General features: G+C 50.9%; 1 non-coding gene across 1 annotated transcript; it reads left to right on the top strand.

The window, feature by feature from the left end:
• Window positions 1-10308: 10308 nt before the first annotated feature.
• Window positions 10309-10390, top strand: TRNAS-CGA. The gene has a single exon. It is a non-coding gene; the product is annotated as a tRNA-Ser (tRNA).
• The last annotated feature ends 736 nt before the right edge of the window (window positions 10391-11126 follow it).

The raw sequence follows: 11126 nt of genomic DNA, 5'->3' as shown, positions 1-11126 counted from the left end.
CATTTAACCAGCCACACAGTTATCCGCTCCTCTCCGCCAGCCACCCAGTTATCCGCTCCTCTCCGCCAGCCACCCAGTTATCCGCTCCTCTCCGCCAGCCAATCTGCTTTCCGCTGCTCTCAGTTAACTAGCCACCCAGCTGTCCGCTCCTCTCCGCAAACCACCCTGCTCTCCGCTCCTCTCAGTTAACCAGCCACCCAGCTGTTCGCTCCTCTCAGTTAACCAGCCACCCAGCTGTCCGCTCCTCTCCACCAGCAACCCTGCTATCCGCTCTTCTCAGTTAACCAGCCACCCTGCTATCCGCTCCTCTCAGTGAACCAGCCACCCAGCTATCCGCTCTTCTCAGTTAACCAGCCACCCAGTTATCCGCTCCTCTCAGTTAACCAGCCACCCAGCAGTCCGCTCCTCTCCGCCAGCAACCCTGCTATCCGCTCCTCTCAGTTAACCAGCCACCCTGCTATCCGCTCCTCTCAGTTAACCAGCCACCCAGCTATCCGCTCCTCTCCGCCAGCCACCCAGCTCATGTTATAGAAACTGCATGGCCCCCCTGTGCCACAACAACTATTTTTCTGCATATAAAAGCCAGGACCAGTGTTGGGGGTAGCAAGCAGGGAAGTTCTGCATGGCCCCATGCTACAGGGGGCCCCACAAGGCTAAGCTGCTCAGGCTTCACCTTCAGCCCCAGATGACGAGGCTGCGGGCGGCAGGGCTTCAGCTTTCTGCCCTGGGCCCAGCGAGTCTAACACTGGCCCTGCTTGGCGGATCCTCTGAAACCTGCTTCTGGCCCCTCAGGGCTCTCGGACCCCTGGTTGAGAACTGCTGCTGACCCCTATATCAATCCTGGTTGTGGGCTGGGGAGGGGAGCTGGCTGGGTGGGTATTTGTGGGGGAACGGCAGAGAGTGGGTTTGTAATTGCATGTGGGACTCTGTAGGAGGTCCTTACGTTGGAGGACGATCCCCTAAGGTGTGTCCCCCTGGAGGCAGAGGAAGTTGTTGTTCAAAAAGGCAATGGATAAACTGGGACGTTCTGCTGCCCTGCAGTTTGCCAGGATGGTGCCCCCACATCTGGAGCAGGAGTGGAAAGGAACCACCACTTATATGGGTAGCCCTGAGAAAGCTGCATTGCCTCAGAATGTGCATGCAAAAATAGAGCCCTCTCTTTGCCTTAAAATCTCTTGTGTAGCAATTGCAGACCAGCACAAAGTGTGCTGCAAAATACACTTATTGCAGTAATTGCTCTGTGCCCCCAAGGGGTTTACCATGCTGAGGGTATGAGTCGAAATAGCCACAAATGTCTTCAAATCTCTATGCATTTTTAAATGACTCTGTAGCCTAATTTGAGCAATTTACCTAATAATATGTAACGGTAGTGAGAAGCATTGGTCCAACTGGGAGCTACAGTACTTTTTTCTTTTGCCTTTTCTCATTCTATATCTGCCACTACAATAAACATGACTGCCGTGCAATGAGTTTTTTGTTTTGTTTTGTTTTTAACCACAGGTTAAAACATCTTGAGTACAGGGCGGGCTCCAAGAGGGAGAAGGGAACATTAAGCAGCCTGGGAAGAGGGGTGGACGGCTGGCACATTTAACTGATGATAGTGGAATTTGATATTTCAGAGCAATAAATGCTTTGGAGCTTAAATTTTCTAGTGAAGATGCCGTTTTGAGTAGTATGTTGTAGGCCTTGCCAGAGCCCAAGGCCTACAACACACTACTCAAAGTAACACACTACTCAAGTAACAACGTAAACAAATTCCCAAGAGATTGAACAGGAAGACACCGACCCCTCATAAGATAAGAATGGGATGACAGGATAATGGATGAGGATGTTTTGTTCAAACTAGCGCACACTGCACAGTCAACCTGTGGAACTCATTGCCAGAAGATGTTGTGAAGGCCAAGATTATAACAGGATTCAAAAAAGAACTGTCAGGCGCTCCGGACACCTGATTGGCATAGCACACCACAGCCCAGAACCTCTGGGCTCAGGCGATCCACCAACCATAGCCTTTCAGATAGCTGGGATTACAGGCACGTGCCACCGTGCAGCACTGTAATAAAAGCTGAGAGCCTCCTAGCTCATAACCACCCAACATGGTGGCAGCCCAATGGTTCCCGGAACCAAGTTGTTTAAATCACCCTTACAGTTGTATTACAATGTAGCACATAACACTGACTAGAAGAGGTCCCTTCCCCAGCATTGCCATGGTTCGATAGAAATGAGCACTTGTGAACCTCCGTCTTTCCTCGTTAAATGGAAATTCGTAACTTTCATTCTGCTGCGGTGGGCCACGTGCAACAATGTCACACACTTGCCTGTCTGATATTATAGACGGCCAATCTCCTGGATCATCAGTCAGTGGTTCAGATTCAGATACTTCTTTCCCGGCAGCAGCTGGAATATCTGTCACAGTTTGTTTGGTAGAACAACTGGCTTCACCTTCGACCTCACTTGAAGCACTTCTGGATACTTCTGGATACGATTCGTCGCTGCTAGCGCTGTCCGTTTCATGTGCCTGTGCCTGTACGTTGGATTGCAGCGCAAAAGACGTTGACAACTTTGGAATTTTCTCAAATTCCTTCTCGGCATCTTTTGCTGCCTTTCGTTTACTAGCTCCGCTCTTAGACATCACAAAGCACGTTTACTAGCTCCTCTCTTAGACATCACAAAGCATGCTTCTGTGTTGGAAACAATAAAAAACTAAACAACTAAATTAATAACATTTATCCGCCGACCGCCATTATGAACGCAAATACACATTCTTTGAATGGGTCCAACTAAAATTCGAAACTGACTGACAGACAACTGATGTAGCCAATAGCATTATGATGTATCATAATGACTTCACGGTTTTGTCAGTAAAACCGACATGGATTGTGCAATAGTGTCAATAAATGTCACTTACCTAGTTATACCTTACATTTTTTTTGCCACTTTTAGGTCAGAGGGTACGGAGGGTGCTCGCTACACCTCTGGCAAGCTTAGGCTTCTCCCCACTTAGTTCACTGGCTTTTGTGCATTGAATTCTAAGGCTCCTCTCTCTCCTCATTTATTGTATAAACTAGGTCCTAGGCTGGGGTGGGCAAACTATGGCCCATGGGCTGGCCCCGGTCCCTCAGGGCTTTGGATCCGGCCCGCGGGATTGTCCCCCGCAGCGCCACGGGCCCCATGCTGCTCTCAGCAGCGGCTGGCACCATGTCCCTGTGGCCCACAGGCCCTTGCCTCCAGGCACTGCCCCCCACAGCTCCCATTGGCCGGGAACAGGGACTCACAGCCAATGGGAGCTTCGGGGGAGGTACTTGGGGGCGGCCAGGGCAGCGCATGCAGAGCCCTCCGCCCCCACTCCCCCAGGGGCCGCAGCGCTTCCTGGAGCAGCGTGGGACCGGGGACAGGGCAAGCATGCTGCTGCCACCCCAGAGCCCGAACCCCTCCTGCACCCCGCCCCCAATCCCTGCCCTAAGCCCCCTGCATGCACTGTGCACCCGAACCCCCTGCCCTGAGCTCCCTGCACCCCTGTGCACCCCAAGCCACTGCCTGGAGCCCCCTGCAGCAGCCCACACTCCTCCTGCACCCCAACCCCTGCCCTGAGCTCCTTTCTGCATTCTGCACCCCTGTGCACCCCAACCCCCTGCCCTCAGCCCCCTCATACACTCCACACCCATCCTTTGCCCCAATCCCTTGCCCTGAGCCTCTTCCTGCACACTGCACCCCCTCCCAAACCCCACACTCCCTCCTGCACCCCAACCCCCTGCATACAATTTCCCCACCCAGATGTGGGTCTCGGCCCAAAATTTTGCCCACCCCTGTCCTAGGCACTTGAATCAGGCTTTATGGGTCTCACCACTGTTCCTGTGACTTTCTAGGCATCAAAAAATTTAGTATTGCAACACTCAGCATCACAACTTCTAAATCCCTTGGTGCAGTGATGAGCTGCCAAAATATTAACAACCGGTTCTCTCCTCCTCAGCGCACGAGGGGGTCGTGCCCCCCCCCGAGGGGGTCGTGCCACATCCAACCCCCAATGTTTTTTGACACCCTCCCCCCAGGACTCCTGACCCATCCCCCCCTTACCTTTCCCCTGACTGCCCTTTGCAGCCCCATCCAAATCCCTCCTCTCATTCTTGATGGCCCCCAGGACCCCTGCCCCATCCAACCACCCCTTCTCTCTGTCCCTAAGTGCCCCCACCACCTCATCCAACCCCTGCTCCTTTCTGACTGCCCCCCGGGATCCTTGCCCCCATTCAATCCCCCTGTTCCCTGCTCTCTGACCACCCCGAACCCTATCCAGCCCTCCACAACCCACCGAACACCTCCTCCCTGCTCCCTTACCACACTGCCTGGGGCCGGGACTGGGCCCGACTCCCCGGGCCGGGCCGGGCCGGCGCCGCAGCCGCGGGGCCCGAGTTGGGCCGGGTCTGAGCCGCGCAGGCGGGACCAGCCTGAGCCGGGGGTGCTTGGCTGGGACCGGGCTGGGGCGCTCGGCCGGGGCCAGGGGGAGCCGTCCCGCCCCCACGCCCGACTTACCTGTCTGCTGCTTTTTTCAGGCTTCCCGTGAATATTTGATTTGCGGGAAGCAGGGGAAGGGGAGGAGAAGGAGGGCGGAGCATTCAGGGGAGAGGGGGAGGTGAGCTGGGGCCGGGGCCGGGTGAACAGCTGCCTGAGCCTTTGTTAAATTTAAAAGCTTTTTAGAACCGGTTGTCCTGGAACAACAGTTTATTCCATCACTGCTACAAGCGTGATCCAAGAACTTTGCAATTCTTGTATGTATTTGATTCCTTCAACCAATTTTAACTCTCACCTTCCTTCTTTTCCAGAAATAAACCTTTATATTTTAGATACTAAAGGGCTGGCAACAGCATGATTACTGAGCTCAGATCTGAGTTGTATATTATTGACCTGGGTATGTGGCTGGTCCTTTAAGATCAGAAGAACCCTTTCGGTTGATGAAATTGGGTTCCAATAACCACTCATCAGTAATTTCCGTGGTTTTGGTGGCGATATAAAGCCTAGAATGACTGAAGAGGCTGCTTTTCTGACTTCTCGTTAGCCAGTGTGGTGAAACAGAAGTTAACTTTTGTTGCTGGTTTGATTTATCTTATGGGAGCAAAATCACCATTTTGGGGGTATGTCTGCCCCATTTCTCAGCACTTTGGCCTGAATTTGGTATTCTCAGTTGTGACCCACTAAGGCACAGTGAGAGATGGCTTTTGCTCCTCTGCCTACTGCTAATGACAATGAAGCTGCAAGACAAAGTCAACAGCAGAGCCAGAGCCAGAAGCTACATCTTCTAGCTTTGCTGTTCTCTTCTTTCCCCGTTTGTGTGCGTTTGCCTTATCTTGCCCGTTATATTCTTGGGGGCAGCCGGTTTAGGAAGAAATCACTTGAGGCCAGAGAGCAGACAGCTAACAAAACTACCATTTTATTATTTTCAGATACAGAGCTCACCCAACCGGCTGAAGCCGGCCGGGCTATCCCCTAATAATCTAACTCAGTTGCCATAGGAACAAAAACCATGACAACCAAATACACAACATATTCCTCCCCCTCTAATAAGAACATCCCCTAAATAAAACACACACTAGACTGGAGAAGGAGGGTAGACTGCCTCCATTCCCGGCTAAACCCTGGGGATTATTTTGCCCCATAACCGTGGGTTCACCCCTAGCTAAAGATCCATCCGATGAGGAGGCCTTCTGTCTCTAGGTGGATTACGGCGAACTTCTGGTGTTGTTGCACCCGAAAGTATCATGGGCTTAGGGTCCGCAGCACGTGTGTGCTGAAAGTAACAATGCCCAACGTTGCATGCGACTAGCAGCTAATGGGGGAATGCCTGTGTAGGGTCCAAAAATTGACGTCAGAGGTCGATGGTCTGTGAGAAGAGTAAACTTTCGCCCAAACAGGTACTGATGAAACTTCCGAATTTCAAAAACAATTCCTAATGCCTCACGTTCGATTTGGGCGTAGTTAGTTTCTGCTTTGCTTAAAGTGCGTGAAGCAAAAGCAATAGCTCTCTTTTTCCGAAGGCATAATGTGTGACACGACTGCTCCCACTCCATAAGGGGAGGCATCGCAGGTCAATTGTAGGGGTAAGGATGGATCAAAGTGCGCTAGAACTTTATAATTTAGCAATGCATCCTTGGCTTTGTTAAATGCAACATCACAGGCTTCAGTCCATTTCCAGGCCTTGTTCTGCCCAAGAAGCTCATGAAGTGGTTTTTTAGCAGTGTAGCTAACTGTGAGATGAACTTTTTATAATAGTTCAGTAGTTCTAGAAACGAGCGCAGCTGGCTTACATTTCGAGGTGGGGGAGCCTGCACAATAGCTTTAACTTTTGCAGGGTCCTTATGAAGACCTGCAGAATCAATGATGTGTCCCAAATATTCAACAGAGGGCTTGAAGAATTCACACTTGTCTTTGTGAACTCGTAGGCTATACTCTTCCAGTTTTTGTAGGGTAGCCTCTACATTTTTTAAGTGATCCTTTTTATTTTTTCCAGTGACCAGGATATCATCCAGATAGCATTGAACTTCTGACAAGCCACACAAGATTTGGTCCATAGCCCTCTGGAACAGGGCGGGAGCAGACGTTATTCCGAAGGGTAGGCGACAGTATCGATAAAGCCCCTTATGAGTTACAATAGTCAACAGCTCTTGGGACTTTTCATCAACGTGCATTTGTAAATATGCTTGACTCAAATCAATCTTACTGAACTTTTGTCCCCCAGCCAGGCCTGCGAAGAGTTCATCGATGCGGGGAAGTGGGTATTGCTCTGCACACAACACTGGGTTGACAGTGACTTTAAAATCACCGCAAATCTGGAGAGAGCCATCTTTCTTCTCTATTGGAACGATAGGAGTGGCCCATGAGCTATGGGTAACTGGTACTAGGACTCCATTGGTGACCAGGCGCTCCAGGTCTGCTTCCACTTTTGGCCTGATGGCATATGGCACAGTTCGGGCTTTCAGATATTTTGGTGGACTGTCAGGTTTAATGTTCAATGTCACAGTGATTCCCTTCATACTTCCCAAATCATCTCCAAAAACAGCAGCATGTTTCCTTAGAATAGGGGTTAGACTGGTTTCTTCTTTAGTCATCCGGTGCACTTCTGCCCAGTTCAGTTGAATCTTCCCAAGCCAAGACCTACCCATTAAGGCTGGGTAGTTACCTTTTACCACAAACAGTGGCAATTTAGCAGCCTGTCCATTGAGCTCCACCTTAATCAATAGTGCCCAACATGGGCACAGCTTCTCCCACATACATCTTCAGAACAGTTTTTGTTGCCTTAAGCGGAAGATGCTGTAGCTTTTCTTTATACACAGTCTCGGAGACCAGCAAGACGGCTGCACCGGTGTCCAGTTTCATGCGTATAGGTTTGCCATCCAACAACGGGGTTACCCAGTATTTATGTGAGCCCATTGCCAAAGACAAAACATGCAGTGGGACTTCCTCTTGCGATGAGGTGTCACCTTGATCATCCTGGGTCTGCTCTAGGGTATGCAAGGTTCCTCTTTTTGTTGGCCAGACCACAGGCCTCTTTTTCTTTTGTTTACAGGCACACTTAATGTGTCCCTTTTTGCCACAGTGCCGACACACCAGGTCCTTACACCAGCATTCTGATGCCTGGTGACCCGGCTTACCACAGGGTAACATTCTTGACTCCACACAGTTTTGTGGGTTGGTTCCTGTGACACTTTTTGCACCCTAGGGGATGCACTGATGTATTGTGCCTCCCTTGTAGCCAGTTCCATGGAGACAGCAATATCAACAGCCTTCTGTAATGTAAGCTGAGCCTCTGTCAGTAGGCGCTTCCGTATAGCTTCACTGCAGAGGCCACACACTAACCTGTCACGCAGGGCATCATTTAACATCTCTTTAAATTCACAGTGTTCTGCTAGCTTTTTTAAATTTGCTACAAATTGTACAATTGTTTCATCTTCCTTTTGGTCTCTTTTGTGGAACCTATATCTTTCAGCAATTACCAGTGGTTTGGGGGAAAAATGGGACCCCAGGATTTCCACAATGTCACTGTAAGATTTAGTCCCAGGCTTAACAGGGTGTAGTAAGCTGCGTAGCAGGGAGTAGGTTTTAGCGGCTACACTAAAACCTACACGGCTACACTCGAGAGCTAACGGCGGGGCCGCTGCACTGGTGCCAGCGTAAGCTCCCCAGAGCAGCCACCACCCCAGGGCAGGGACGGTGGCCCTGACTGGGGACACAGTACGGGCCTGTCACCTCCAGGGCACTGGATTCTCTTCTGCCCCCGGCAGGAGTGAACAAACGTCTGTATGACATGGTGACCATTCACAGACCGGTGAGGAATGAGCTGGTGTGAGAGGAGCTGATCTCAGTCCACTGGCAGGTGGGCAGATGGCCACAGAACAATGACCAGCAGGAACACTGGAATCTATTGGCCATCAAAGCATGGAGGCCGAGGAGTGAATTGCCCATGGGACCGAACTCATCCTGTCCCCAGAGCTGGTCTCGGTAAATCGGGGTGAAGCACCTTGACGGGACACCTCGGGGAAGCTTGCACAGCCATTGCTGGGGCTGCAGCTATTCTGTGGCTGGATACACAGAGACTCATTCTCCAGTCCCTATGTCATAGGTTTATTTCCCACTTTGAACTTTAGCGTCCATAAGATGGGGACCTGCATGGACTCCTCTAAACTAAAATCCTAGTTTAGATCTGGTACGCTGCCACCAGCTAGGTTTTTAGTGCCTAGCACACTCCCTGTTCCCCTGAACTTTCCCTGGGGAACACAGATCCAAAAACCTTGAATCTCAACACAAAGGAAAATAACCTATTTCCTCCACCTTCTTCCCCCTCCCTTCCCCTAGTCCTGGGGAGAGATACCTGGATTCAAATTCCTTGAATCAAACAAAGAGGGATTCACTTTTCCCCCCTCCCCTTCCCCTGAAAATCCACACAAGGGAAGAAATCAATCAAGCTCTAAAAGAAAAGATTTTATTAAAAGAAAGAAAGAAAGTAACACGATCTCTGTAATACTGGGATGGAAAACTTTACAGGGTCTAACTTATAAGAACTGGAGAGACTTCCCCTCCCTCCTCCTCAGAATAATCAAAGTAACAGCAAACAGAAATAAAGATATTTCTTCAGCCAACACACAATTGCAAATGCAGAAATTAAATTATAAGACTAGTCCGCCTGTCTAATATTCACTAGACTGAATAGAAGAAAATACTTCAGGAAAACTTGGAGAACTTGAAGATATGTCTGGCCTCTCTTAAAGCCAAAAAGAGAACGGCAATCCAAACAAAGGACACAGACAAAGCCTTCCCTCCAAAGAGATTTGAAATTATCTTGTCCCTTGATTGGTCCTCTGGTCAGGTGTTCATCAGGTTACTGAGCTTGTTAACCCTTTACAGGTAAAAGAGACTTTAACCCTTAACTATCTGTTTATGACACCCTCAATTCAGCATTTGTCACAGGCAAGAAATTCAGAGTAAAATACGACAATAAAATATGATAATGATTAATGGGGAAAAACCTGTTTCTTTCTAGGTGTGAAACAGGGAAGTTCCAGCAGCTGGAGGACATGTCTCCTGATCTGGAAATCAGTCTTGGTTATTGGTGCCAAGAAAACCAGTGCTCTGAAGGAGACTGAGGAAAATCAAAGGTACCGAGAAGGGAGCTGGGGGGAAACGTTTCGGACTTCCGGAAGTGATGGGCTCTGACCAATTAGTGGCAATAGATGCTAACATAAAACTGAAACAAATCAGAGTGAACCAATAAATTATCATTCCTGACTCAGGGGAAAAGGCTGGGTGGGGCCATGTGCCAAGGCAACAGCAAATGGTTCATAATCTGTAGTCATTTGAATGTGATACATTTTTCCACTAACAAGTTTCTCTGAAGTGGTGAGAAATCCAGGGTCCAGGGGAAGGGAGCCATGGCCCATTCTCCTGTCGGACAGTCCAGTTGTGGCTTAGTCCTGTTTATACATAGAGAAAAGAGTCCAGTACAAACAGTTTAATCCAGCGAGAAAGTCAGTCCATTGGCGGATAGAGCCGGGAGCTGGTGGGGGGCAGAGCTGGATTCTACCTCACTGTCTGACCTTGGTCAGGTCAGGGAACCTCTCCCTGTCTGGATGGTTACAGTGTGGAGAGGAACAATGACAGACCCCACAGGAGGGTACTGGTTTGGTGCTTAACCACACGGCGAAGGAACGAGAGCCCCAAATTCCCCCTGGTGCTTTGGGAGCCAGGTTTGCTGTTTGAATTCTGCAGTTCAGATGACGTCAGGCCTGGGTGTTTCTCTGGCCTTAGGGGCCTGCTTTGCTCACAGCTGTGCTGGCCGAGTGGTTAAGGTGTTGGACTCGAAATCCAATAGGGTTTCCCTGCGCAGGTTCAAATCCTGCTCACAACAAGGCCTGTGTTTTAGCCGGGGGTGGCTGAGCCTCCCCCAAACGGCCGCCCATGCAGGGGGGAACACTGGGGATGTGGGGCGAGTCACCCCTCCGTGGGCCCATTGTCATCTTTCGAGTGCTGGAAGCGAAGCTCCAGAGAAATGGGGGCCCAACCTGCACCCCTTTCTGCTCTGCCTCCTCCCATCCCCCCTCCGCCTCTTCCCCCCAAGGCCTGTGCCCCATCCCCGCTCAACCTTTTCCCCCGAGCCCCCTCCCTCTCTCTGCCTCTTCCTGCCCCGCTCCGCCTCCTTCCCCAAGGACCCCACCCCCCTGCTCACCTAAGGTAGGAAAAAGTGATGGGTGCCTGGCCCCATGGCCCCCTGGCAGCCCCCCTTAGGGGAAAGGGGCAGAGAGGAGAAAGCAGCAGGTGAGTGGCGTCTTGGGGGAAGAGTGAGGGGCAGGTAGTGGGTCTTGGGGGAGGGGGCAGAGGGCAGTGAACAGCAAGTGGGCGGGGCCTTGGGGGAAGAGGATGAGCAGGGGTGGGGCCTCTGTGGCCGGGCCATGGTCTAGGCACCGGTGGCCCCCCCAACTTCTAGGGGTCACTCATCTGAAACCCAGGATGAAAGTGACATGGGCCTGAGTCTTGTTGGGGCTGAGGCTACATCACACCTTTACCTTCGGGGCTCTACCGGGGCATAAAGCCCCCAGACACGGCCAGAGACAGGGAAAGGTGCATCAGCACGGGAGAGAGTCAGG

Source organism: Mauremys reevesii, linkage group 15 (assembly GCF_016161935.1).
Source record: "Mauremys reevesii isolate NIE-2019 linkage group 15, ASM1616193v1, whole genome shotgun sequence".
Lineage (NCBI taxonomy): Eukaryota > Metazoa > Chordata > Testudines > Geoemydidae > Mauremys > Mauremys reevesii.
This window is presented reverse-complemented; position numbering and strand designations above follow the sequence as displayed.